General features: G+C 39.9%; 1 protein-coding gene across 4 annotated transcripts in view; it reads right to left on the reverse strand.

Moving 5' to 3' along the window:
* Positions 1-27861, reverse strand: part of MAST4 (microtubule associated serine/threonine kinase family member 4) — a 618638-nt gene that overhangs the window by 557919 nt on the left and 32858 nt on the right. The window lies entirely within an intron of this gene.

Here is a 27861-nt window from a genome sequence, read left to right on the forward strand (position 1 = left end):
TCCCAAATTAGAGGTGAATCAGCCATCAAAATAAGAATTTTGACAAATTCTGTGAAGATAGCTGTGCTACTTGGGACACACAGGGCCAAAACATAAATAGACAGTAAGAATGAACATTACTATCAGGCAAAAGTCTTTAGAGGGAAAAAATTAGCATCAAAGAATATACTAAATGATATAGGAATAGCCTACTTTAAAAAAAAAAAACCCAAAACCCTCAGCTATGGTTGCCTATCACTGCCTCACAACATACAGAGCAGAATTTCAGACTTCATTTTTTTAATCCCTAAATCTTTCCTGAATAGCAGCTGTTACACTGTATGAGACATACTTTAAAAAAGAAAAGGATTACTATCTTAAGCAAATCTGCTTAGAATTTATATCCAAGGCTACTTCCATAAGAAATATGATTTAAGCATTTCAGAGACAGGATTAAATGAAAATTAACATAATACAGATTTATTTTTTTCAGTGGTCCTGGGCATGGAGATACACTGTCTGGTATGGAATGGTTACTAGACATCTAGTAACCATGTGGATACACTGAATCACCAGCCATAGCCTTCGCCAGCTGACCCTGCAGCTCCTCCCTCTAAAGTACTCTTCCCCATCCATTCACTTTGATCTCTGCCACAATATTTGCTTCGATCAATGGGATGTGAACAAAAGCGACAATATGGTGGTTCTGAGCCTAGGTTTTCCTGCACACTGTGTATCTGGGTTCACCCAGTGATGCACTGCAGCCAGCTTGTACCAGCTCAGGAAAACCCCTTGTTAAATTTTCAGCAATTTATAGGCCAGTTGTTAAACACAACAAACCATTAATGAAAATTAAATTACATAAATTTAAAGATATTTTAAAAGCTGCTCAAAATTCACAGCTGCCTGATTATTTTACTACATTTTACTATTGCAAGTGCTACTGCATGTGCTTTTGAAGTGAAATGTACACGTCTATTACTCATACTTATGAAGATACGTCCAACCTACCCAGATAAAATAAGACATTTTCAATAGAAAAATAAAATGTTAAGGTATCCTGAAATTTAATTTTATAATTCAAATAGTTTCAATTAATTCTAGATGATTGTGATTTCAAACCTGAAATGAAGGTTTTTACTTTTACTTTTTACTTTAAATGAAGGTCTTACTTTAAGATTTTTAGTTTAAGAATTAATTTTGCAAATACAACCATTGTGCAAATAATGTAAAAACCAACTTCATTTTAGCCATGCTGGTAAATCAAGCATACAAAAGCCATTTCACTAGATGACAATTCAAATATTGGAACACAGAAGGAAAATAAAATATTTGACAAGGCTTTGATTTAGAAATATCTCAGGGTACAGTTCAATCGACCACCAATCTCTTCTGAAATTGTTAGCCTGCAATCAAATACTAAAATTAATAAGGACATTTTCTTCAGAGATTTGGATAAAAACACAGTAGGAATGCCACAGACAGGATAGACTCATTTAATTTAAGAAAAAAGTTAAGTCAAATTACCAGCTCATTACTGTCTTTCTCTGCTACTGCTTAAATATACACTCGAGGCATTTCCAGCATAAAAACCAAAATGTAAACTGTGCAAGAGACGGTCTTCCTGTTTCATTTTTTTTGCTTCTGCTGGACTTTACTCCTGAGCGTCCTGTACACTCTTTATTCACCAAGTATTATTTTCTGCTCAGCTTGAATCTCTGCCATGCCAAGCTAAACTTTCCCAAATCTTCTTGTTCTAAACATAGCACAGTGAACTCTGGTAAAAATAACTAAGTAAAGCTTCCTTAAAACAACTAGGATCTATAACAAAAAGCTGCTTCAGAATTAAGATTTTTTAAAATATTATGGTCAGAGTTACCACACTGCCACAAAGTCTGAAAGAGCGTGTAAATACTAAATGCAGTTCATACACACACACGGGCTACATTAACCACTTAAACTTAAGAATTTCCTTCAAACTGTATACACACAATATAAAAGTAACTCATCAGATAAAATTAAAGTGCAGGTTATTAGACTTAGGCCTCATTCCTGCCTTGACCTCCGTATTTCTAAAGTTCATCCCCAAAACTTGGTCTTTTCCCCTTTATGTTTAAGGCAGCAAAGCTCAAGGCAAGAAAACTGATTGGTCCAGTCAATTCTCAAGAAGCGACAATGGCCCACCAGTGGCAAAAGACCTGTGGCATTTCACCTGTATGGGTATATAATGGGCCTTTACTTCCTGCACCGCACGGCGGTAGCCCCAAACCCGTCACCCCCATGTCTCTGTTTGGTTATGTAGACATTAAGGCTTCAATCAAACTACAAAGCACTTAAAGCAGAGTTAGATTAGACTTAGGACATTTTAACTTCTCATGTTTCTCCTCCTTAATAAAACAATGCAAATAACTCTAGGTACTGTTTTTCTTAAGAACTGGCTGATCTATGTAAAACATTAGATAACTTCCAGCCTTCAGGATACAGTTAACACGTAGCTTTTGCTTGTAATAACTTTTTTTTTTACTCAATATCTAATTCATTTGTGGGAGGGAGAGTCTATTAGGTATTTTGAAATGAATTATTTACCTTTTGGAATCAAGTCACTCAGGAGCAGGAAGGCAGAGTGACTCAAGAGGTCTGAATAACTAGTTTTGAAGAGAGCTCTTCCAACTCATCGTTTCTTTAAAGATTTAAAATGTTGTTCTAGATATACAAAATATTTAAATGATGTCTCAGTCAATGATTCTGGAGCTAAACTTTTGAAAACTGTCACTTTTCAGAGGAGAATGGGGATACAGGTTAGGAGCCGCCAGCTTCCTTGGCCAGGGATTCAGCGTATGAAGGTCATTTAGAAGTCTGTTTAAGAAGCACTGACATTCATAAGCACAAGTCTCAGCCCTGCAATGGCAGTCACATGCCCTGGGGAAACCAACCCATGTTCTATTATATTTGGAGACAGAGGGCAAATCTCCAATTGTGAAATTAACAGAAATGACTTAAACAAATAGCTTAAACACCTAATTTAAAGGTTATTTTAAAAGTCATTTAAAAGTTCAGTCACACTGATAACAATAAGATTGTAGAAGTTGCAGGCTTTAAGCCAAGGTGTTACAAAGAAACATGACGTCAATCTTAAGTCTGACATTGGTTTCTATCAGCCAGGCTCTGCTTGGGGCTAGAGCAGTCTTGCATTATCTGGCCTATTCTTTGGTTGCAATAAATGGTTTCATAAAGTCCTCATGGCACATCTGACGTTATCCACTAAAGCTGAGAAATAAGTGAAACCTGACTTAGAATTAAAGGGAAAATAAAGGGTACAATGATTTTCTAATACTTGGTGTTAGATTAATAAAGAAATTAACAATATCTGTATGAACTTAGATAATAAATGCTGCATTCTTCCCAAAAATAATACTAGCTTGCTGGAAAAAATCTGTGCAAGATTTATATTTTATCACCACGTTTTTGGTATTCCTACATAAGCTAAAAGGACAAGTTAAGTAGAAGAGACTGTTACCTTTTCAAAGGTAGCAGTTAAAGAGAATTTTTAGCACTTAGAGACGCTCAAGGCTTCAGGAAGAAGGATTAAAATCAGAGTCTATAATTGAGATTTAAAATACGTCACTGTCACAATTCAATTTCTGATGTCTGCCTATAACCCACACCATACCATATAAATCTGGGGCTCCTAAAAGCAGTCAAAATGATTTATAACAAAACATTTTCTGTAAGCATATCTTTTATCAGTGATTAATGACCAGAAAGTTCTCTCATCCAGATATCTGACTGAATGGCAAAATGGAGTTTATGACATTTACCCATTGCATGTTGTCGAGGGAAATAATATGAAGCAGTGGTTGGTGGTGGCAGAGGGCGGCGTGGGGAGTGAAATGTACAAAAAAAGGCACATGGTCTCAATTGTTATCAAATGCCTTATAACTTCTCATGGTACCAATCTCAATTCCAGAACATGTTAACCTGTTATAGTAAAATCAGAGCATTATATGGAACAAAAGATACAACTATCTCACATCTTAGGTGAACAAAGAAGATACTTCTCTGTAGATCATTCTAAAACTAAAAGCAGGGGTGGGGTGGGGGTGGGATTCAAATCTGGGAAGAATGCCCTACCAGGAGAAGGAGGAAAGGGGAGGAAAGGCGGACTGTGCTGCAATTTGAAGGACAAAATAAGAAGGCTAACATACAAAGTTGAAATTCAAAGTAAAATCGCAAAGGCTGCTAGAGAATTCCAAAGCAGTTTAAAGTGGTTTATTATTAAAAAAGCACATGACTTTACAGCCAATATTCCTCTTTTTTTAATAATAAAGGGGCAGCCAAACAAATACTCTAAGAGTACTTTAAAGACATTTAATTACTTGGGAGAAAAAACTTTATCCAAGTCTCCCCTTACATGTAGACAGTAAGTTAGTTAAAGCAAAAAAAATCAGCTTGTTTAACCATCTTCCACTGGCTGGGAATGATGGACATGTGTAGTTGAAAATCATAAAGCTGAAATAAACATTCTTTAACCCCAGACTGCCCAATATCACTACCAGCTCCCAGAAGCCCTGGCTCTGTTGTGACATTCTCAATACAGAATTGCCCTGCACATGGTCTTTGCCCCTCATCTTGAGAAACTAACTGAAATCACTTTTTCCCTTCCACTTCAAAGCCTGAAAGAACTAAACCTAGGATGCCACATTTTAGATAACTGTTTATGGAATCTGTGTGCCTATAAAAACACCAGACAAGTAGTAATAGAAACTTAGGTCTTAATCTAGAATTTTCTGATGACTCAGAAAAACAGTATGAAGTATGGCTCTTCAACTCTCTGGGCCTTAGTTTCATCATCAGTAACATAAAAAAGGTGGGTTAACAGTGATTCTAAGCTTTCCTGGTATTTGTAATGAAATCCCCAGGACCTCCCCCTGCAAGGAAAAAATTTAAAAAAGGACACATGCTCATCACTTGATATGTGACCACTGTGTGTCTTGAAGCCCATGCCTCAACCCCACTTCTAGTCCCTACACTACAGAAATTCTCAGGCCCAACTCAGTTCTCACATTCTGACCCTGTCATCAAGGTATACCATCCCTTGATAAACCACTTTCCAAAATGGATATATTGGGCCATGCCCATTTGATGACAGGTTAGAGCCTTCCTAAGATATGGTCAAGTACATTTCAGAGAGCTAAGAAATGTCCTATAAGTGACAGCTTCTTCAACTTCAATTAAAAAAAAAAAAATCAACTACTTGAAATGTAGCTCTCCAGAACAAAGAACCCTAACTCATTAGAACCGTGTCTTTGTGCTCATGTCTTCTAGGCCCCTATTTGGAATATTACATAGTGTCAGTTTGGATCCCAGCTCCTGTAGGCTTGACCATCCCCACCTGGAGCCCTTGGAAGCCAGCCCTACACAACAGAATGCCCCCATTCTGGAACAATAATAATTCCCAAGGCATGCGTGCCTCTCTCAGGGAGATTCGATCCATAAACTGAGCTGAGCTTATGAGTTCCCTCTCTGTCTCTCTCTCTCAATAATGTGAATTAAGAAACAAAGCAAGTAGAGTAAGACGGTACAAAAATATGAACAAAGATTATCCAGAGTACAGATTTTGATTGACATAATAAACGTGTAATAACCATTTTCATGCTTTCCTCTGCCTAAATGAAAACTAGCAAAAATGCCCATAACCTCTTTAATTCCTGGAGAAATGAAGGTCTGATCTGCAGTTCCTTAGTACATAAAGAATTTGAGAGCTACTGATATTGTTCACACATGTATCTAATGGAATCAACATTTCCTTTTAAATCTGAAAAAAGGAAAAAGTAAGTCAAACTGAAATTTTCCTCAACAGTTTATTAACTATCTAAATTTTATAGGTACCAAAAAATCAAAGAGCATAGTTCAAAACTTAAAAAAAGATTTGTAAATGAACACTTATTTATATATGATTCTATAAAACAGAACACAAACTCATACTGCAAATACTATTAAAACCCTTTGTCAAAATTCATTTTCTACTTCTGAAAGCTATTTGGGTCACTTGACTATGATAAAAATCAAGTCATGTTCTTCTTTCCCTCCAAATAAATCCCTTAGAAACATCAGCAACAATTTAGGAATGTAAATGGATTTTCCGTTTGCATTTATACTTAATGATGACTTAACCAGAAGGAATACAGCTTAATTTTTTGGAGGGAGATTGAACCCAGAGGAATATGTTGTTTTGGGGGGGGGGGGAAACTAATTTAGACTAGGCAAAATGAAAAGAATGTCAAAAGAAAAAAGCCTGATATTAAAAAAAAAAAAAAAAAAAAGCAGCTGAAGCCAAACAGAAATTTGAAAAAACAGCACTCTGATGCCTGGTCGGATGGTGATGGAATATGGAGTCCCACTTTCTGCACAACATTAAGTACTGAAGAATACCTCACATTAAAAGCCTATACACACCCATCTGAATTCATTTATGTTTTACATTCTCACCCCTTTTATTTCCTTTTGCTACCATGGACTTTACATGCAACTATAACAAATGCTGAAAATCAAAATCTGAATTTAGAAGATACGTGTGGCTATTGCAATATGAGACACCATATGACAGTGCACATCAACAGCTTCAAAAGATAATACCTCAATAATAAGGGAATCTCCACACAGACTTCCTTAAGTCAGCACTCCGGGAAGGCCCTTCCTAACAGCCCCTCCTTTTGAATAAATACACTTCCCTTGACATTTCACAGGAACCAAAAATGTATCAAGTGGATTTTGCCTAAGTCTATCCTGCAAGTACTTCTCATATTTAATTCTATAAATGTCAGATAAATGACTCAACTAAAAATCATTCCTCTCCTAATAAAATATATCTGAGCATTAGCCTATGGATAATTTCTTAGCTAATATATATATTAACAATCATTAAGTCCATTGAAAGAGAAATTAACTGATACTTGTTCAATAATTCACACTTATGGGACAGTTTATGTTCAAAAGCTACAGATTTAATTTTAGATTAAGAACACAAGCAATAACATAAAATTCACAGCAAATCATAATCTAAGGTATTATTAGTGCCATGTCCATCCCAGAAAAAACACTAGACAATGTAAGAGTGCAATACAATTAAGAGCCAGTATCTGAGAAAGTGTTCAGCTACTGAATTTCACTCCTCTCAGAATTGAGTAGCTCAACATGTATAATTATGAGTAATAACACCATAATTATACCTAGTGATTCTTGATGGGGGGTAAGATTAAGAGTCATTTAAAAAAAAGAAAAATTTCAAACTTAGACAAAAGGAGAGTAAAATGATCCAGCCCTTATCATCAAGCCATGGTCATTCTTGTTTCCTCTGTCCCTACCCACTTCCCCACCCTCCAGGCATCATTTCACTGCACCCCTTAAAACTTCTGTCTATATATTTAAAGGATAACTCTTTTAATCATCACCACAAAAATCACATCTAAAAAAGCCAAACAGTTGATTCCTTACTACCAAATATCTGGTCATTGCTCAGTTTCCCCGGAGAAGGCAATGGCACCCCACTCCAGCACTCTTGCCTGGAAAATCCCATGGATGGAGGAGCCTGGTGGGCTGCAGTCCATGGGGTCACTAAGAGTTGGGCACGACTGAGCGACTTCACTTTCGCTTTTCACTTTCATGCATTGGAGAAGGAAATGGCAACCCACTCCAGTGTTCTTGCCTGGAGAATCCCAGGGACGGGGGAGCCCGGTGGGCTGCCGTCTGTGGGGTTGCACAGAGTCGGACACAACTGAAGCGACTCAGCAGCAGCAACAGCAGCAGCAGCAGCAGCAGCAGCTCAGTTTCCCTATTTATCTCAAAATGTTTTTCGTTTGATTGAACGCATATGCATGTGGTATTCATACATTGCCATTAATATCTTTTTAAAGTATTTTTAAATCTTTAGGTTCCTACTCTGTTCTTATCTAATTCACCTCACTTGGCAAAGCCACATGGCTTGTTCTATATGCAGTTTTCCATGGTTTAGATTTTGTTGATTGTATCCCCAAGGTCTCATTTAACAGGTCTCTCTTTTCCCTTGTATTTCTTGTAAGTAAGCTGACAGGTCCAGAGACTTGAACAAAAAACTTTGTTTGTTTGTTTGTTTTTCCCGCTAAAATACATCCTAGGTGGTATTGTCTAATTCCACTAGGAGGTACACAATATTCAATTATCTCTGTGTGGTGTTAGTGGTTATTAATGATCGTTACCTAAATACATTATCATTGACCCTTGAACAATAGAGGGGTTCAAGTGCTAACCATCATGCTGTTGAAAATCTGCATATAACTTTGCAACTGGCCCTCTATAACCACAGTTCCACATCCACAAACAGAATCAACCACAGAATTTATAGGACCATAGTATTTATTGAAAAATATCCACTTATAAGCAGACCCATGCAGGTCAAACCCGGCTTGTTCAAGGGTTAACTGTATTTTATTAGTGTTTGCAAAACAGTAATATTCTAGATAAATTCTTCTTCATTTATTAGCAAAAAAAAAAAAAAAAAAAAAAACCTTCTGTAAAGAGAAACCAAACAATTATTTGGTTATCCTGAGGAATATTTCCAATTGGAGAGCCAGGATAAATGTGTTTTTTATTTTTTTCTCTTTTTTCAGGATCTTTGTTGATTACTGTAGTAAGAACATTTAACATGAGATTTATTCTTCACAAAGCTTTAAATGCATAATACATAATTATTAACTGCTGCTGCTGCTGCTAAGTCGCTTCAGTCATGTCCGACTCTGTGCGACCCCATAGACGGCAGCCCACCAGGCTCCCCCGTGCCTGGGATTCTCCAGGCAAGAACACTAGAGTGGGTGCCATTTCCTTCTCCAATGCATGAAAGTGAAAAGTGAAAGGGAAGTCGCTCAGTCTTATCCGACTCTTTGCGACCCCATGGACTGCAGCCCACCAGGCTCCTCCATCCATGGGATTCTCCAGGCAAGAGTACTGGAGTGGGGATAATTATTAACTAGGCCCAATTTGTAACTTTAAGTTTGCTTTTTCATTATGTGAGACATTTACTTTGCCTTTTCTCCTTTTCAGTTTTTCTCATGCACTGTTTAACGTAAGCTGCCTCTCAGCAGCCACCAACATGCTGACCACGCTCTCCCTCTTGGTTTCTACATATCCTCTGCAGACTGCCCTTGTCTCTCTGGTTTTCCCTTCTCTCTCTCCTATTGTTCCTTCTCTCAAACCTGTCAATATACTTAATGGAGCTCCTTGGGGTTCAAACCAGAATCTTTTCTCCTGTCTACACCTTCCCCCCAGCAAGTTATCTGTTCCGACGCCATTATATATCATCTCTATGCTAATGGCTGCAAATTTCTATCTCTGACCTGAAGCCCTCCTGTGAGCTCCAGACTGAGGTACCCAACTATCTATAAAACTTTGATGCTCGGGTGTCTAATAAAACACCTCAAGCCCATACAAGCTGCTACTGCTGCTGCTGCTAAGTCGCTTCAGTCGTGTCCGACTCTGTGCGACCCCATAGACAGCAGCCCACCAGGTTCCTCTGTCCCTGGGATTCTCCAGGCAAGAATACTGAAGTGGGTTGCCATTTCCTTCTCCAATGCATGAAAGTGAAGTCGCTCAGTGGTGCCTGACTGTTAGCAACCCCATGGACTGCAGGGGGACTACCAGGCTCCTCCGTCCATGGGATTTTCCGGGCAAGAGTACTGGAGTGGGGTGCCATTGCGCATACAAGGCAGAACCCTAAATCACTACCGTTTCCGCAACCGTGGGCCTCCTGTCTCCTCAGCTCGGGAAATGGCATCCGGTTACTCAAACTGATAACTCAAGCATCATCCTTGATTGCTGCCTCTGCTTCATACTTCTTACCCAATCTTGTTGTAAAGTTGTGGGTCTTCTACTTCCTGTCCCCTCTTCCCTGTCTCCCATACCACTCCCCCCACCCAGCCCCCTTCTCCCCTCAGGAACCTCTACATTCTCCTCACAGGCCTCCAAGCTTCATGCCTCCCTCCACACGAGGCATCATCAATCAGCATCCAGAGTGGTCCTCTTGAACATACCACCTGGAAGTGTAAAATGGACCAACGCCCTTCCTACATGCTTGAATTCTATAGTCTTTCTCAAAGCCTACAGGGTCCTTCATGATCGACCCTGCTTTCCTTTCCACTCCCTTTTGTTACATTCTCCTGCTCTCTGCTTGCCCCCAGGGGCCTCCTCTCAATCCTCAAGTGAAATCCTTCTCTCAATCCAAACTCTCCTCTCCACCTCACAATCTCCGCACAGGTAGGTGATCAGCTTGCCAGCTCTTCACTGCACTCTTCTTCCATCTTCACACGGCTGGCCCCACCTCACTCTTTAGCTCTCTGCTTAAACGTCACCTCCTCTAAGAAGCCCTCGCTGACAAACCCTACGCCTATCCCTTTAGCTGACATTTAATTATGTAACACGACCCCATTAACTTCTCATGGAGGGAGGGTTTGCATACTGCTCCCTGCACAGGCTGATGTAATGCATTATATATATATATATATATATATATATATATATATATATATATATATACACACACACACACACACACTACTTATTGAGCATCAGCAGATTTAATCCCCAAGTATTCCTTCTCTATTTCTGGCTCACTTGGTAATGGAGTCCTTCTGCTTCCTCTACTCAAGGATTACAGAACACCCAGCCCGTTGCTTAGTTTTATCTCATTGGACTATGTGCAGATACACGGGCCTTAAAATGAAGCCTACAGTGACTTTTCTATTTAGAAAAGGGTCCTTGGGTACACAGATTCCCAATGAATCCAAAGATAGATTTCAGAGGGCCATGAATGAACTGGGGTGAGAAAACAACTCCACGTTTTTGTTCAAAACCTCAAATTTAACATTCCCTGTCACTATGAAGGTTGACTACAAACTAGTTGCAATACCTGTAACTTTGTCACCACTGGGAACCTTCAGATGTTTTGATATCTCATAATTTAAACATCATGAAATAGCACTTAACATCATCACTACCTTGAAATTACAATTATTAAACATACTGCTGGATCTTGTCAGTCAGGGCTTTAATGTATTATACTTTTTTTTTGTATTATACATTTTTAATATTTTGATAACTATTTCAATATAATTGGTTTCCTTTGTAACCCTTGTGCTTTATGCATTTAAAATTTTGCTTGGGTCCACATACTAGTGATATAATGAAGGACTAAGAGGTAAAAGAAATCCATCCTGATGGGGACAAGTATTCATTTATTGACTTGCTCAGAACTGCCAGTACATGGTGACAATGAAAAGGAGACTGCTCTTTTGTCCCTTTTAGTATTATTTTTAAGTTCTCTCCAGGCCATGCATCCCCATTTTACCCACTCCCAGAATGGACCATTCCCAATCACCCTTCCCTTGGAACACAGTTACCTAGACTACCACAGACCTCCCCAGACATCCAACAGGCTCACGACACACAGAAGATTAAAGAACTGAACTGGAACCTCCATATAGTGTAATAAGGAACCCTTGACAATTCATAAAGGTGACTAGGTAGTTAATTTTAAAATCTTCGATACAGAAATGAAGTCAATGAAAATTTAACCAAGAAAACAGAAGATATGGCCAAAAAAATTTTTAAGATAAGAGAAATTTTTAAGCCACACAAAAAAAAGGATAATTTAACCCATTCATATACCACTAAAACTGACAGGAAGGAACCAGTACCCTATGAATATAGAGAACTCTTACAAATCAGAAAGAAAGATTCAATAAAAAATGTCAAAGGACACAAATTAGTAAGAAAAACTAAACTGTCCACAAAATATGATAATTTTCTACCTCAGTAATCAAAGAACTGCAAACTGAAATAGGATATTTTCATCTATCAGACTAAAAAATCTTAAAGAAAGATAATAATAATGATTAGATAACATTACCAACTTAATGTACATGAATTCGAGTAAACTCCAGGAGACAGTGGAGGACAGAGGAGCCTGGTGAGCTGCAGTTCATGGGGTCACAAAAAGTTGGACATGACTTACAGACTGAACAACAATGCTACTTAATACAAGCAAAAGGTAAAGATAAATATTCATACACATTATATTGTTTTTCTAAAGGACAACATGGCATACACATGCAACATCTTAAAAATTTATCGACTCTGTCTTCAAGCACTTCAACTTCTAGGAATTTATCCTAAGAGGAAGATCACACAACTGTGTAAAGATTCATGTGAAAGTGTGTGATCAAAGCATGGTGTACAACTTTTTTAATGAATGAGAATAAAACCCTCATTCATTTGTGTCCTTTGACATTTTTTATTGGATCTTTTTCTTTCTGATTTGTAAGAGTTCTCTATACTCATAGGGTACTGGTTCCTTCCTGTCAGTTTTAGTGGTATATGAATGGGTTAAATTATCCTTTTTTTGTGTGGCTTAAAAATTTCTCTTATTTAAAAAATTTTTATGGCCATATCTTCTGTTTTCCTGGTTAAATTTTCATTGACTACATGTGCAAAAAATGTGAAATGAAATTGTTAGTCGCTCCTTCATGTCCAACTCTTTGTGACCCCATGGACAGTAGCCCTCCAGGCTTCTGTGTCCATGGGCTTCTCCAGGCAACAATACTAGAGTGGCTTGCCAGTCCCTTCTCCAGGGGATCTTTCTAATCTAGAGATCGAACCCAGGTCTCTTGCATTGCAGGCAGATTCTTTACCAACTGAGCCACTAGGGAAGAAATTATGGGACATTCATACAATGTGCAATCATTTAAAACAAAAGTCTAGTTTTTCTAACATGGAAAAGTATTTAAGATGTATTAAGTGGAAGAGCTAGATTATGAATTTATATGTCTGTTATGAGCCACATCTTGGATTCATTTTTATGTACATAAAACCCTGAAGGCTATCAATATTTCCAGAGTAGTGTCACCTCTAGGTCATATACAAATGGCTTTTTATCATTTAATTTTCTGGTATTTAACAAAATAACATTAATTTTTTAATAAAAAAGTATCCTTTAAAAATGAAATTACCATGTTTAAAATATTCTGAGTTATAGACTAAGATGAAAAGCAAATATCCTCTTAAACAAGATGACTTCTAAAGACAGTCGTGGTACATTCCACACACTTTCTAGTATCTTCAAGTCAAAGTGGCGTACCCTTCTGCTTACCTCCTACCCTGGACACATATGCCTTACTAAATACCCCAGGTATAATTAGTAATTACGCTCTTACCTCAGTACCACCAAATACTTATCAAAAGCTGGGTGAAGGGGAAACAAGTTTGAGGAATCATGATCTGATGGATATGAAATCCATCTTTCTTTCCTGTTCTGCATCTAGAGTGAGCCAAAATCAGCAGAGAAGCAGTTTTGACCTCCTTTGTTCCAACCGCCACCTCTGGGTATTAAACCTACCACTCCCAGTCTGTTATAGACTTGCTTCTACTGACGGAGCATCTGTGGAATTCCATCAGTCTGTATCATGGAGTGTGGTACCAAACATGCCTATGAAATTCATCATTGTGTCTATCGTAAGTGAGGGGAGAATCTGTCCCCCCTAGGAGGAATTCCTGCCTGGGATTAGCATCACAAGACTGTAGTGTTTCTTTTGACTAAATGGTCTCTATCCCATGGCAATGGTTTTTAACCTTAAGTGGGGCGAGGAGCAGGGGTTGGGGGGGGCGGGGTATGGTCGCATATGCTCCTGAGAATCTGATGAAAGCTGTGACTCCTCTCCATATGCACACCCTACAGTTTGCAAACAATTGCAAGGCGTGCAGAGACATCTCCCCTGTCTCCAGGTTAAGAATTCACATCTTACGGGCCAAGCTTCATTCCTACAAGCTCTCTTCTCACATGGGCTGCTAGAAAGTTTCATTTAATGCCCACCTTCTGCAAATTCACAGTTTATCTTGGGATGCATTTGCAGTAGTTGTATACCTGGTTCCAGCCCACATCCCTGTACTAACCAACTTTTAATTTACTGTTCTGCTGAAGTTTACCTATTCTAGAAAACTGATTTGGAGGGAACAGAGATAGGGAAAGGATGGTCAACAACAACAGCATCACGCTAATTCCAAAACCTAGTCTGAGAATCATCAGTGTGATGGCCTTCTATTTCTAGTCCTCTCCTTTTCCAGACATGTAACAGCACTGTCCTTCCTAGTTGCAGACCATGTAACAAGGTCTAGCAAATAAGCTGTGAACAGAACTAACACACGTCATTTCCAGACCAGCACATTTAACTGCTGATGGAAATCCCTCAGGGCTCCTTTCCTCTGGCACTGTGCCCAGCAAGGTTAGAAACAGGCTGTTCAGCGACTCTGCGTCTCCAGGTGACCATGATACACCTGTGGACCTGTGAAGAGCCTGACGCTATCCTAAGCTAGAGAGATTTGGTGGTGTTTTTATCTGCCTATGTGAATGGATATACCCGATGTACAAAAACAAGAAGGTATAGACCTCTCTCTTTTGGGAACTTAGACGCTAAGATTTTCCATGGAAACACAAGGAGGGAAGGGCTCCCATCCTGGAGGCGGGCTCAGGTGTTCAGCAGGTCTGGTCACATGTAGAGCACTGATGGGGCAGGCCCAGCAGGGTGACAGGGAGCACTGTCCTAGGACAGGAAGCAGAGGGGTCTAGGGTTTCAGCAGAGTGGGCCAGGCTGGCTTGATTGGGGTCACTGGGCAGAGCTTGGTTCCATCATTGGGCCATCCCTGGGACCTATGCCAGGACACTCACACCCAGGGTGCAGTGGTTATTAATAGAGCAAAAGGGCTAACACCTTCCATCGAGCTCTGCTGACCTTTGCCAAGACTACAGTGAATGCGCTTCCAGTCACTGAGGGTCACTTAGGGTTCTTTTGTCCCTGACTGTGTTCAAAATTTACTTAAAGCAGTTCATCAAATGTGTGCAAATTTCTACAAAGGAAGAAATAAGAGTTCAAGGGGGGAAAGGTAAGATTTTTTTTTAACAGATGAGTTTAACTTTTAAAAATCAAATAAAAGCAGAAAAAGATTTCCAGCTCTGAGCACTATAGCTAGGCCACAAATTAGACTTTTTATCATGTTCATCATCAGCATGAGAAAGAAACAGAATCAGTTGCATGAAAAACAAGGTCCCTAAGAACAAACAAACTAGTTACTCGGGAGCAGCATAATTCTTAGGACCAAGGCCAGGGAGAAATTTGTCCCCTGTGGCCTCATAATGACGCGTCTATGTAACAGGATCCTTCAGGTAAATAAGGGTTTCAGGAGATTTTTCTCCGGAGTGTGCCTCAGTGTAAGCTGACAGCCCCCAACCAGCACTATTCAAGGGATGCTGAAGAGTTAATTCCAAGGGTCTAACGCTAGGCTTTTAGGAACTCAGCTGTCTGGTGAGCTAAAGTAGCAACAAACTTTAGACTATCTAGAAGAATTCAAAGCTATGTATGCATTTTAAAAATTGAAGAACACAGGTAGGCACCCTGCTTGGGGAAAAAAATAAACACTTTACCACTTTTGAATTCTCTGAAACTGTATTTTAAAGATCTTAATTACTGAAATTTCAATCTTTTCAGCTTCAGAATGCAATAGGATGCCAGAGTGATCTTGGGAACTTCTGAGACTGTTATGAAACTGGGTATGTGATACTTTGGACCAGATGATAGGCATGTAAGGCATGGTCATAATAAAATATCTTAATTAGAAGAGCAAGGATTGACAGCATATCCTTAAGGCAATTCTTTGTAACTATTATGCTCCCAACCTAGCATTAGATAATTGAATGGCAACAGATTCTTGTTTGGACTTCTCACAAAGAACCTGAAGGAGAACAGACACTTCCACTGCCCTCCAGTGCAAACCTCAGTATGTTATGTTAACCAAGACGGTGGTGCTGGCTCAGAAAAAACTATCCCTGAGCAGAAGGCATTCCCACCTTTGCAGAAAAGTCAGCTGAGGAAACAGCAATAGGCATGGCCAGATTTCCCTCAAAAAATAACTTAAAGGCCTTCTTCCATGCAAGAAATATGGGAATCCAAGGCTCCAGAATCTGGCTTCTCGAACTACAACAGCTGTACTCCAAAGTGAACGTGATATGTGATGGCTGCATGGAAGCCATAGAATGGACATGGGACATCTGTCTAATGCCTCCCTTTTGTGGTGTTAGGTAGTCATTTTAAAGAAATTAACATGTTATATTTGTGGCAGAATGCAAAACATACATGATTCTTAAAGTAAAAAGAGAGGATCTGAAAGAAAAGTCTGCTGTGATGGCTGACTGGCACATGAATAGATGCTCAACATTGCTAACTATTCAGTTCAGTTCAGTTCAGTTCAGTCGCTTAGTCGTGTCCGACTCTTTGCGACCCCACGGACTGCAGCACGCCAGGCCTCCCTGTCCATCACCAACTCCCGGAGTTCACTCAGACTCGTGTTCATCGAGTCAGTGATGCCATCCAGCCATCTCATCCTCTGTCGTCCCCTTCTCCTCCTACCCTCAATCCCTCCCAGCATCAGAGTCTTTTCCAATGAGTCAACTCTTCACATGAGGTGGCCAAAGTACTGGAGTTTCAGCTTTAGCATCATTCCTTCCAAAGAAATCCCAGGGTTGATCTCCTTCAGAATGGACTGGTTGGACAATGAGGTACCACTTCACACAAGTCAGAATGGCCATCATCAGAAAGTCTACAAATAACAATTGCTGGAGTGTGGAGAAAAGGGAACCCTCCTACACTGTTCGAGGTCATATAAATCAGTGCAGCCAATATAAAAATCAGTATGGAGATTCCCCACAAATGTAAAAGTAGAGTTGTCATATGACCCAGTAATCCCACTTCTGGGCACATACTCACACAAAATTATAATTCAAAAAGATACATGCACCTCTATGTTTACAGCAGCACTATTTACAACAGCCAAGACACGGAAACAATCTCAATGTCCACCAGCAGATGAATGGATACAGACGTGGTATATGCACACCGTGGAACGTTACTCAGCCACAAAAAATGAAATAATGCCATTTGTAGCAGCATCAGTGAACAAATACCATATAATATCACTTATACATGGAACTTAAAATATGATACAAGTCAACATATCTACAAACCAAAACAGATAAGCAGGTGTAGAGAACAGGGTTGTGGTTCATAGGAGAGGGGGGGGGTAGCAGAGGCAAAGACTGGGAGTTTGGGATTAGCAAATGCAAACTATTATACATAGAATGGATAAACATTAAGGTCCTACTGTATAGTACAGGGAATTATATCCAATATTCTGTGATAAAGCATAATGGAAAAGAATATATAATTGGGTCACTTGGCTGTACAGAAGAAACTAAAACAATTTTATAAACCATCTATAATAAAATGTTTAAAAAGTCTGCTGCTATGAGGTATGCTGCCAAATACCTAGGCATTAGCACTTATGACTAATTCAGGAAGTCTGAAGACACACAAAGAAAATTAGGTCAATGGAAAGAAAAAAACTCAAACCCATCTATACTAAGATATATAGTTATAAAGTTTATTATTTATATAGAACATATATAACATTTATGTATATATATACATATTTATATATATGCATAATGTAACATTATGTATATATATTTAATACACTTGATTTTTCTTACCAGTAATACCTGAATTGTATAAGATACTCTTCCACATCTCAAGGCCAGAATAATTTTTAGTTAGAAAATATTTTATACGGACTTTGATCAAGCACGTCTTTCAGCCATTAACACATACCACACTTCACCAAGGTAAATTAGGGTAAAGAACTTTATAACAAACTCCCTGAAAAGAGTTTGTTAGAAACTTTTTTTTTTAACTTTTTATTTTTGCTTTATTTTACTTTATAATACTGTATTGGTTTTGCCATACATTGACATGAATCCACCACGGGTGTACATGCGATCCCAAACATGAACCCCCCCCCCCACTTTCCTCCCCACAACATCCGTTTGGGTCATCCCCGTGCACCAGCCCCAAGCATGCTGTATCCTGCATCGGACATAGACTGGTGATTCGATTCTTACATGATAGTTAGAAACTCTTTTAGAAAAGAGTGCCAGGCTGCAGACAAGGTGTACAGGAATGGTAGGTCAATTCCAGACAGATGCAAGGGAGGATAATAGCTAATAAGCTCTCTCCACCAAACACACACCATACAAGAGAGGCCTTCCCATCCCCACTTCACAGCTGGCGATATATCAGCACAGGCCTGCTGGCCCCGTCCCTGCTCAGCCACCATGCTGCCCACCAATTATACTACCAATATTTACTCACAATATTAATGGCGTCATTAGGATTGCTATTTAAAAGTACTCCTGAGATCTCTTCCACCCCAGCAGAGCTACTTTACAGAAGAATAAATTAAAAACACGAAGGAAATAAATCTACATTCCTTCCAACAGCCTTCCTCAGAAGGCAATCAACACACAACTATCAACAGCAGCGTAGCTGTGCCTCAGACCTGCCTGCAGTTTAATGTGAGCCCAAGAAGCCAGAGTTTACAGCTTAAAAATATGGCAACTGTCACACATTTCCAATGGCAAAGTGAGAAAACTCTAACCGTGAGGGAACAGGGCAGTAAATCTCCGCAGGGCAGAGGAAAGCAATGGACGGCTGTCCTGTTTGACTCTGTCTATGTGGGTTCTCGGAGAAGGCAATGGCACCCCACTCCAGCACTCTTGCCTGGAAAATCCCATGGACAGAGGAGCCAGGTAGGCTGCAGTCCATGAGGTCGCTAAGAGTCGGACACGACTGATTGACGTCACTTTCACTTTTCACTTTCCTGCACTGGAGAAGGAAATGGCAACCCACTCCAGTGCTCTTGCCTGGAGAATCCCAGGAACGAGGGAGCCTGGTGGGCTGCCGTCTCTGGGTCACACAGAGTCGGACACGACTGAAGCGACTTAGCAGCAGTAGCAGCATGTGGGTTCTATGTAAGGAATGCAGGATAAAAATTAAAAATTAAGCTAAGATACACATCCAGTCAAAGCATGACGCCTTTCTTCTAGATGGCATTTAACTGTTTCAGGAGTCATGCACACCCCGTACCCTCCACTCAGAGTCATATTTTTAAAGACTGAGGTTTTGGATGCTTATTTTGAAGATGTTCTTCAGGTATGCTCCACCTCTGCAAAAACGGTGTGTTGTCTACTGGAGGTTCAAGACCAGCAAGTCGCCCCCAAGGCCAAGTTTTGCTGAACTCCTTTCCTACTTGTTTGCTGATTTACATAATGCAACTGGCCTGCTAGGCCTCCAGCCCTAAAGTGATGGTAACAGAGATTTTAAGTTCTTAAATATGCAATTCCTCATATAAAACAACCAGAAGTTATGTGTGCTCTCTGGATAAAAATTATAATTATCATCTTAGGGGAAGAAATTCTGTAGATCTTCCAAGTCAAATTCTCAATTTTGCAAGATAATCACCAAGCTGTTAAAATATAAATGGTTTACTAGGCTACCAAGAAAGTTAATATAAATTGCTGATTAGCAAATAATTGCTGGTAAGTTTCTGTAAAAGAGTTATGCTCAAAGTTTGTAGGATGTATGGACACATCCCTTTTAGTATTTTGGTATTACCAAAATTGGTTTGGAGCCCTAAGAATGCGTCCCAACGAAAGACAAGTCTGACAATAAAATTCTAAGAGGACCAATACGGTGAGGCCAGACTCAAAACTCTCCAGAGACCAGGCTGAATTAAGGGACAGGTTCTGGAGGCTACAGAGGGACACAGATACTATCAATCTTTCAGGCAGCCTTCTATTGTGCCATTTCTCTATTTCCATCAGGGTTCATTTGATTACAAGAACTGAAACTCACAGGAATTTAATAAATGCAAATAGTGGTTTCGCCCAAGTCCACATGCAATAAGGACAACTGGGCATCAAAAAAATTCAACCCCCTAAATTGTACAGCATCAAGAATCAAGACAGCAGCTCTAGAATTCTCTTGCACTCTGGAGCCAATGGTCTCTATATTTGTCCCTCTCTGCTTCCTTCTCCTCTGTCACTGAGATGAGCTTTCTTTGTCCACTTACTTGCTTACAGCTCTTCCAAGACTGCTTCTGAATGTCCACATGACCTTGATTTTTTAATTTCTTATTCAAGTATGGTTGATTTAAAATGTTGTGTTAATTACTGCTATACAGCAAAGTGACTCAGTAATACATCTATATACTCTCACGACTTTTACACTCAGCTCCCTAACAACTCTCTGTACCTCAATTCCTGATCATCTGAAGAGCCAATCCAATTGTTTTTCCCAGGGTCAGGTACCCAGCTTGGTCCAATTAGCTGTGGAGCAAGATCACATGTAAAGAAAACAATGCACAGCAGACTGGGTAGGGACAGTTATCTAGGAAAGAAAGAAGCCAGGGAGAAATAACAGGCATCTATGCTATAAGTTTTCAGAGTTTCAGAGAGTTATTGAATAGCAGTGAGTTTAAGATTACTCTTTGACCTAGGAGAACTTTTTTCCAGCAATCTATGTTAGTTTCCTATGGTTGATGCAACAAAGCTCAGACAATGAAAACGTATCATCTCACAGGTATAGAGGATAGAAGCCTGAGGTCAAGGTGTCAGCAGAGCCATGCTCCCCTCGAAGGCACCAGGGATGGATCTATTCCAAGCCCCTTTCCAAGCTACTAGGAACTCCTTGCCTGGTGGCAGCATAACTCCAGTCTTCACAAGGTATCCTTCTTGTGTGCATGTCTGTATCCAAATTTCCCCTTTTAATAAGGATGCCAGTCATACTGGATAAGGGGCCCACCCTACCTCAGTATGACTTCACCTTAACTAGTTACATCAGCTGTGACTATTTCCAAATAAGGTCACATTCTGAGGCATGAGGGAGGTAGGACTTCAACATCTGGGTTTTATGCAGATATAATTCAACCCATAATACCTAAGATTATGTTTATGGGACTTTTACCCCTAGGAAGTTAACTCAAAGAAGAGAATTTTATGTATGGAAATACTCAGCACTAGTTGTTTGTGATAAAAATCAGAACTGAGTACCAAACAGAAAGGACACCCCACTTCCCAGCTGGTGCTACTGGTAAAGAACCCTCCTACAGGAGGGTCTCTTACAGGAAATGTAAGAGACATAGATTCGATCTGTAGGTCAGGAAGATTCCCTGGAGGAGGGCATGGCAACCCAACCCAGTATTCTTGCCAGGAGAACTCCATGGACAGGGAAGCCTGGTGGGCTACAGTGCATAGGGTCACAAAGAGGTGGTCATGACTGAGGCGACTAAGCTTGCGTGCCAGCATCAGTAGAGCATAGCTTGTCAGGGCGTGGAGTCACGAGGCAGACTGCTGAGGTTCAGCTCAAATGCAGACCCTGCCAGTTACTACTAACTGAGCCATACCGGGAGAGTTATCTAAATTCTCTTTGCTTCAGCTTCCTCATCCCTAAAATGGAGATGGTGGTGATACCTCACCAGATATTTCAAGAATTAATGCAACAAAATAATTGTTGAATACAAAATATTAAATCATACAAAATACAAAATCTAGTCACTGTGAGGCTATGTATAAGGCAAGCTTTTGCCCTTATCCTGGCTCCATAAATATCCAACAGTCACCAATAGCTTTATTTCCAAAATTACATTCTTTTAGAGCATATTGAGGGATTTATTATACATGTAAAGCACTTACAGCACTGCCTACCACACAAACGGCATTAAATAAATCCTCATATGCCCTCTCCTAACTCTGGTCTCCACAGCTCACTGTGACATGTGTTCTTATTGCAGCTTCTTTCCTTCAGGCGTATCTCATCTTACCAAGATCACATGCTAACATACAGGACTCAGACTTAGAGGTGAATGTATACATGAAACATGGAAACCTCCCTCAAGGCTCAGTTGGTGAAGACTCCACCTGCAATGCAGGAGACCTCAGTTTGATTCCTGGGTGGTGAAGACCCCCTGGAGAAGGGATAGGCTACCCACTCCAGTATTCTTGGGCTTCCCTTGTGGCCCAGCTGGTAAAGAATGCGCCTGCAATGCAGGAGACCTGGGTTTGATCCCTGGGTTGGGAAGATCCTCTGGAGAAGGGAAAGGCTACCCACTCCAGTATTCTGGCCTGGAAAATTCCATAGACTATATAGCGCATAGGGTTGCAAAGAGTCGGACACAACTGAGTGCCTTTCACTTTCACTTTTAATTGCTTCTTTTCATATAGTATCTCCATGCTCCCATTTAGAAGTTACTCATCCAGCTCACCTTTCTAGAAAGAGAAAGGTGGAAGTGAAAGTCACTACGTCATGTCTGTTTGTGATCCCATGGACTGTAGCCTGCCAGGCTCCTCTGTTCATGGGATTCTCCAGGCAAGAATACTGGAGTGGGTAGCCATTCCCTTCTCCAGGGATCAAACCTCTGTCTCACACTGCAGGCAGATTCTTTACCATCTGATCCACCAGGGAAGCCTTTCTAGAGCATAGCTAAAAGAACAGAAGTAAACCCCTAAAAGGTTTATCCACTGCAATGTACAGATTTTATTTCTTAAAAAGGTCCTTAGATCTTTACTGACAGCCTATTGATTCTTCATTTGCCCCACAATTCTAACCAATTTGATCAGATGGTTTCTAAGTCTATGGCAGAGAAACAACAAATTAAAAGGGAAAAAAGTGGGAACTACCATAGAAAACTATAGAAATAAGACGGAATACAAAGTGCAGCAGTCTCGGGGCACTTAGAGGACAAACAGCCTTATACACCTTCCCAGTTGCTTCTAAATCCAGCACCTCTATGACCCAGCATGGTTACCATGTGTGTAAGGCTACTTCTGAGTCAGTATGAAATAGTTTCATTCTTCCTCAGGAACTTAAGTAATAGTGAGGTTCCATCCCAGAAAGTCAGATTGGCCAGGGATTGTTAATTGGCCAGGGATTGTTTTTCCCCTTCAAACTCAAATGACAACCAGGATGAGAACCACTGCCCTAAAATGGCTTGTTCTTATCAATAAAGATCAAACGTAATGAGCTAAAAATTGTGTTCAATCCTACACTTTATTCTGAAAGAGCCCCTTATTCCATCTTTATTTGCAAATCAACTGTTTTAACCCAAATATTTCAAAGTTTCAAAATATACACAAAAAATTTCTACCCAAATGTGCATATTAACAACTCATAGACATCTTTCAGATTTGGCAGATGGTGCTAGTGGTAAAGAGCCCGCCTGCCAAAGCAGGAGACATAAGAGATGCGGTTTCAGTCCCTGGGTTGGGAGGTTGCCCTGGAGAAGTGTATGGCAACCCACTCCAGTATTCTTGCCAGGAGAATCCCATGAACAGAGGAGCCTGGCAGGATAGAGTTCATGGGGTCACAAAGAGTTGGACATGGCTGAAGCAACTTAGCAACAACAGATATCATTTACCATTGACTACACTTAGTAAGCACTGGCTTTGTAGTAAGTTGTTTTACTTTTAGTTTGCACATTCTCAGTCATTCCTGCACCAGCATCCAGGGCAAATGAGCAGATAATTAGTGGTCTGACAATATCTCAGAGTGTTCCACTAAATACTGAGTTACACCAAAGAAAGCCAGTGAGAGACAGGGAGACAGTAGCTGCTATAAATGCTGGAAAACACACTGAAGCTTTACTTGAAAATCTTTTAGGGAGACAAATGGAGACATATATAGACCTAGGCAGAAATGACTCATGATGTATAATATGAAATGTTCTAAAGTAATTTGCTAAAAACCTGAACAGTGTAAGTCACTTTTCACTTTCATGCATTGGAGAAGGAAATGGCAACCCACTCCAGTGTTCTTGCCTGGAGAATCCCAGGGACAGGAGAGCCTGGTGGGCTGCCGTCTATGGGGTCGCACAGAGCTGGACATGACTGAAGCGACTTAGCAGCAGCAGCAGCAGAACAGTGTAAGACAGTTGGGATGGTAAAGAAAAAGACTTTCAAAGGGAAAGGCTAGTCCACAAGTGGATTGGAGCTTGGCCAAGCTAATCACACAGCTGGGCTCACAGGTATCACCTCTCTGGAAATGTGTTTATAGCAATCTCTTTACGTTTTCCAGTTTTCACTAAAGCCATCAGCACCAAAACCAGAAGTCACATTGGACCATCTAATGGAGTCTGAGGGCAGGAAAGGCATGTTTTTAATTGCCAAGGATGTTTTTCTTTATCTAAAGGGATTGCAGTAAGAAAGAGGTGCAGCCCTCCCTTGCCTCCCCTCCCCGGGGATGGTCAACCATGTAGGCAAACAGCCCAAAGAGGCTTAATACCCAAAGTCAGTCCCCGGCTTGCACTTCATTCTCTCAACTGTTAAAAACATGGAGATGATTTAAACTGACAGCGTCAATTATCAGTAGAGCAAGTTTCCCTAAGAAATAATAGCATTCTGTGAAAAATGGCATTGATAAATTGATAGAGATTACACTAAATTTGTAGATTGCCTTGGGCAGTATAGTCATTTTGACAATATTGATTCTTCCAGTCCAAGAACATGGTATATCTTTCCATATGTCTGTGTCATCTTTGATTACTTTCATCAGCATTCTACAGTTTTCAGAGTACAGGACTTTTGCCTCCTCAGAATAAAATACCTAGAGATAAAACTACCTTTTTATGTGATGGTAAATGAGATTGTTTCTTTAATTTCTGTTTCTGATCTTTCATTATTACCATATAGAAATGCATGAGATTTTTGTGCATTAATTTTGTATCCTGCAACTTTACTGAACTCATTAACGGAGATGCAGAAGACCTCAAATAGCCAAAGCAATCTTCATAAAGAGAAATAGAGCTGGAGGAATCACTTTCCTTGACTTCACACTATACTATAAAGCTATAGTAATCAAAACAGTATGGTACAGGCACTGGCACAAAAACAGACACATAGATCAACAGAACAGAAGAGAAAGCCCTAAATAAAGCCATGCACCTATGGTCAATTAATCTATGACAAAGGAGACAATACTATACAATGAGGAAAAGACAGTCTCTTAATAACTGGTGCTGGAAAAACTGGATAGTTACATGTAAAAGAATTACAACATTATTTAATACCATACACAAAAAATAAACTCCAAATGGATTAAAGACCTAAATGAAAGACCAGATCCTATAAAACTCTTAGAGGAAAACATAGGCAGAACATGCTTTGACATAAATCACAGCAATATCTTTTTCTATCCATCTCCCAGAGTTATGGAAATAAAAGCAAAAATAAACAATTGGAACATAATGAAACTCAAAAACATTTACACAGCAAACCATAAACAAAACAAAAAGACAGCCCACAGAATGGGAGAAAACATTTGCAAACAATGGGACTGACATGGGATTAGACCCCAAAATCTACAAACAACTCAACATCATGCAACTTAACATCATACAAGCAACCCAATCAAAAAATGGGCAGAAGACCTAAAGAGACATTTCTCCCAAGAAGACATACACATGGCCAATAGACATATGAAAAGATACTCAGTATTGTTAATTATCATTGTTGTTGAGTCACTAAGTTGTGCCCAACTCTTTGGCAACCCAGTGGACTGTAGACTACCAGGCTCCTCCGTCCATGGGCTCTTCCAGACAAGAATACTGGAGTGGGCTGCCATTTCCTTCTCCAACCCAGGGATCAAACTCACATCTTCTGCCTTGGCAGATGAATTCTCTACCACTAAGCCACCAGGGAAGCCTCATTAATTATTAGAGAAACGCAAATCAAAATTACATGATCATCCCACACCAGTCAGAATGGTCGTCATCATCAAAAAATCTGCAAACTGAATTCTGGAGAGGAAGTGGAGAAAAGGGAGGCTTCTTACACTGTTGGTGGGAATGTAATTTGATACAGCCACTGTGGTGAAGAGTATGGAGGTTCCATAAAAAACTAAAACTGGAACTACCATATGACCCTGCAATCCCAGTCCTAGGCAATATATCTGGAGAAAAACACGGTTCAAAGTGATATATGCACTACAGTGTTCACTGCAGCAACTGTTTACAATAGTCAAGACACAGAAGCAACCTATGTGTTCACTGATAGAGGAATGCATAAAGGAGGTATGCTACATATGTATAATGGAATATTGCTTAGCCATACAAAAGAATGAAAATGCCATTTGCAGCCACATGGATGGACATGGAGAGGCACATACTAAGTGAAGTAAGTCAGAGAAAGACAAATACCGAACGACATTTCACACATGTGGAATCTAAAAGCACTGATACAAATGAAATTATTTACAAAGCAGAAACAGACTTACAGACTTAGAGAACCAAAACACTCTTATGGTTACCAGCGGGGAACGGTGGAAGGGGGACAAATGGGGACTGTGGGATTGACAAACGCACACTACTATATTTAAAATAACCAACAAGGACCTACTGTATAGCACCGGGAACTCTGCTCAATATTCTGTAATAAGCCAAATGGGAAAATAATTTTAAAAAATAGATATATGTTTAGGTAGAACAATCACTTTGCAGTACATCTGAAATTAACATATTGTAAATTGACTATAATCCAATATAAAATAAAAAAATTTTAAAGCAGAATATTTGGATCCTTAACAGAAGTATGCTTTTACCATTGTCCCTCAATGTAAGATGCAATTCTAGGTAACTTTGGAATACCTACTATGGAGACATTGTTGAGGACACTGCACTCTCATCATTCACCATTCCCTATGATGTGGGGAAATTTCTCAGGCCTCAAGGCCAAGAAAAGCTCTCCTTCACCTGAGTAATCAGTTTGTTTTTGCCTTCTTTAACACTAAACCACATAACAATAATGCTTCTTTCTTGACCTAAACTGCTATAATTCTATCAAAATCAGACTCAAATTTTGGCCCTTTTCCAGCAACTACACAGGATCTAATTTTCTTGAAGAGATCTCTAGTCTTTCCCATTCTGTTGTTTTCCTCTATTTCTTTGAATTGATCGTGGAGGAAGGGTTTCTTATTTCTTCTTGCTATTCTTTGGAACTCTGCATTCAGATGCTTATATCTTTCCTTTTCTCCTTTGCTTTTTGCTTCTCTTCTTTTCACAGCTATTTATAAGCCCTCCTCAGACAGCTATTTTGTTTTTTCGCATTTCTTTTCCATGGGGATGGTCTTGATCCCTATCTCCTGTACAATGTTACAGTCCATAGTTCATCAGGCACTCTATCTATCAAATCTAGTCCCTTAAATTTCTCACTTCCACTGCATAATCATAAGGGATTTGATTTAGGTCATACCTGAATGGTCTAGTGGTTTTCCCTACTGTCTTCAATTTAAGTCTGAATTTGGCAATAAGGAGTTCATGATCTGAGCCACAGTCAGCTCCTGGTCTTGTTTTTGTTAACTGTATAGAGCTTCTCCATCTTTGGCTGCAAAGAGTATAATAAATCTGATTTCATTGTTGACCATCTGGTGATGTCCATGTGTAGAGTCTTCTCTTGTGTTGTTAGAAGAACATTTCATGCAAAGATGGGCTCGATAAAGGAAATAAATGGTAAGGACCTAACAGAACCAGGAGATATTAAGAAGAAGTGGCAAGAATACACAGAAGAACTGTACAAAAAAGATCTTAATGACCCAGATAATCACGATGGTGTGATCACTCACCTAGAGCCAGACATCCTGGAATAGGAAGTCAAGTGGGCCTTAGAAAGCATCACTACGAACAAAGCTAGTGGAGGTGATGGAATTCCAGTTGAAAGAAAGTGAAAGTGAAGTCGCTCAGTCGTGTCCGACTCTTCGCGACCCCATGGATTATACTCCACCAGGCTCCTCCGTCCATGCGATTCTCCAGGCAAGAATACTGGAGTGGGTTGCCATTTCCTTCTCCAGGGAATCTTCCCAACCCAGGGACTGAACCCAGGTCTCCCACATTGCAGGCAGACGCTTTAACCTCTGAGCCACCTGAAGTAAT

This window comes from Ovis canadensis, chromosome 16 (genome assembly GCF_042477335.2).
Source record: "Ovis canadensis isolate MfBH-ARS-UI-01 breed Bighorn chromosome 16, ARS-UI_OviCan_v2, whole genome shotgun sequence".
Lineage (NCBI taxonomy): Eukaryota > Metazoa > Chordata > Mammalia > Artiodactyla > Bovidae > Ovis > Ovis canadensis.